The sequence below is a fragment of the Lampetra fluviatilis genome, chromosome 65 (assembly GCF_964198595.1).
Source record: "Lampetra fluviatilis chromosome 65, kcLamFluv1.1, whole genome shotgun sequence".
Lineage (NCBI taxonomy): Eukaryota > Metazoa > Chordata > Hyperoartia > Petromyzontiformes > Petromyzontidae > Lampetra > Lampetra fluviatilis.
The window spans coordinates 2,487,927-2,490,760 of NC_136339.1; positions in this window are offsets into that span (position 1 = coordinate 2,487,927).

Here is a 2,834-nt window from a genome sequence, read left to right on the forward strand (position 1 = left end):
CTTAGATTAAGGCCATCAGTCTAACTCCGTACTACAACAAACAAACATGGCCAAGCCAAAAAACTTTTCGAAATCACCAAAATAAAGCCACAAAAGCAATGAAACATATTCTTGATCTTTCAGTAAAGTCACGTAGAAGGGAAATAATAAAACAAAAAAAACAATATTTTATTATTTCCCTTCTACGTGACTTTACTGAAAGATACAAGAATATGAATCCCTGCAGTCACGAAAGCTTTAAATAGCAACGAAACAGTGATCATAGGAACTGTGACCGAATTTTCACAATAAACGTCAACAACATGTACCACCAAACCCTGCAGCCATAGCTGGCTGTATGGGTCACTGCCATCTAGTGGCAACTTGTGTTGCTGTGACGGTTGCTGCTCGGACACAAAAACACATTGTCCTGCGGAGGGAGCTGGTAGGAACGTTGGGTTGCTCGGTCAATGGCCTGCAGGGTCAACGGCGGCGTGGTGTATTCCGCAAATATGCCCGACTGTGAGGGCGGGCACAAGCCGGCGTGAGTAGGTTAAACGTTGAGTTTTATAAGGGCACCACGGGGTGACCAGCCCCTCCCCACCCAGCCCCTCCCCACCCAGCCCCACCCCACCCAGCCCCACCCCTCCCACCTTCCACCCAAGCCCTACCCTCCCCACCCTCCCCTCCTCACCCAGCCCCACCCTCCCCACCCAGCCCCTCCCCACCCTCCCCACCCAGCCCCACCCTCTGCTCCCTACCCAGCCCCACCCTCCCCACCCAGCCCCTCCCCACCCTCCCCACCCAGCCCCTCCCTCCCCACCCAGCCCCTCCCTGCACGACAGACGGACGGACACAATAATCCCCTGTGGGCTGGTGTAACCAGGAGGTTGCTACCAGTGAAAGTGCTCCTTAGCAGCAGCAGCAGCACCGCGACGGAGACTGCTCAGAGGTATTCAAGACGTGTGCGTCTCTGCAACTGGATGGGCGGCGAGATGGGCACGCAGCCTGGCGTTTAGCATTTAGCGTTTAGCCAGCAAACTTGGGTCACCAAGTCTGCAACGTCCAAAGCCAGTGGCTGGAGTAGGTCCGCTGGCTCCGGGCTCAAGGGGGAGATGTTAACTACCTCGCCTGGTGTGCAGGAGGTCGTAGGTTCGATCCCGACCCAGACGCGTGCGGTATATTTGGAGTCTGCATGTCTCTCTCATCATCATCGTCATCATCACGGTGGCTATGAGATGTTAACTACCTCGCCTGGTATACAGGAGATCGTAGGTTCGATCCCAAACCAGACGCCTGCTGTATATGTAGAGGTTGCGTCTCTCTCATCATCATCACGGTGGCTAGGAGATGTTAACTACCTCGCCTGGTATACAGGAGGTCGTGGGTTCGATCCCGACCCTGACGCCTGCTGCTGTATATTTGGAGTTTGTGTCTCTCTCTCTCATCATCATCATCACGGTGGCTAGGAGATGTTAACTACCTCGCCTGGTTTACAGGTCGTGGGTTCGATCACGACCCTGACGCCTGCTGCTGTATATTTTGAGTTTGCGTGTCTCTCTCTCTCTGCCCGTGGTCGCGTGGATTTTTCTCCAGGTCCTGCGGTGTTTTCTCCCCCTCCACATTTAGAAACGCGTTTAGAGTATTTGGCGGAAGAAAAATTAACCCGTAAAAACTAAGTTTTTCACTATAAATCCTTGATATGCGTGGCGGCTAGAGTCCTCTCGTCCTCTGGCTTGAGATGGCTGCCACCTATGGGTCAGATGATTTCCTGCCACCATTAAGCAATTGGTAATTAAATATAAAAAAAATTTCCTAAAAAGTGTCAAATTTTGGAATTTTTTTTCACGAAAATAAATTGTCACGCACAACGAGTCTGTGTGTAAAATGTCAGCTCGATTGGATCACAGGAAGTGGGTAAAAAAACGACCGAAAGATTTGCACGGTCGTAAGCGCGCAAGCAAGCAAGCAAGTGAACTTAATATAAAGGATTTAATAAAGGATTAAAAAAAAACATTTCCACGTGATAAGACACTTCGCTGGGCTATTAATTGTGGGCAGGCCGCTTCTAAGAAAGAGCTTTACCTGGTAAAATAAAAAATAAAAGTAGTTTAACACGTAGGTCAAACATAAATGATAAAACAACTACATTAAATCACGACGTTTCGGAGGCAACACAAGCTTCCGTCTTCAGGTGGAACCGTCACAGCAAAATTGCCGTATCAGGTTAGCGTCTCGAAAAGCTGTGACTTCCCGTATCGTCGTCTGTCAAAAACTCTTAACAGATAAGTGAAAATCCTCCCCGTAGAGGGAATTAATAATTATAGATTTGAACTTCAAATCTAGAAGTAGTTTAACAGTTTAGTTGCGTCCTCATCCATCTCAGAAGCATGCATTGAAGATTACTTAGAACTGGTGGCTGATATTAATTTCCACGCGACAAGCCACTTCGTTGGGCTATCATTAGTGGCCAAGTCGCTTCTGAAAATGAAGTTAATAGGTCAGTGAGCCTCTCCGAAACTTTGTGCTCCCATCGTATTTGTGTAATGTTTGTTGCTGTAACGTTCTGACCTGCCCCTACTGGGCATCTGTGAACAAAACGCTTTATTGCTAATCGGATTCCTCCTGCAGTGTCAATAAACATTGTTATTCACTCAAACTTGTCACTCACTCACCCTGTCACTCACTCTGTCACTCACTCACTCTGTCACTCACTCTGTCACTCACTCACTGTCACTCACTCACCCTGTCACTCACTCACTCTGTCACTTACCCTGTCACTCACTCTGTCACTCACTAACTCTGTCACTCACTAACTCTGTTACTCACTCTGTCACTCACTCTGTCACTCACTC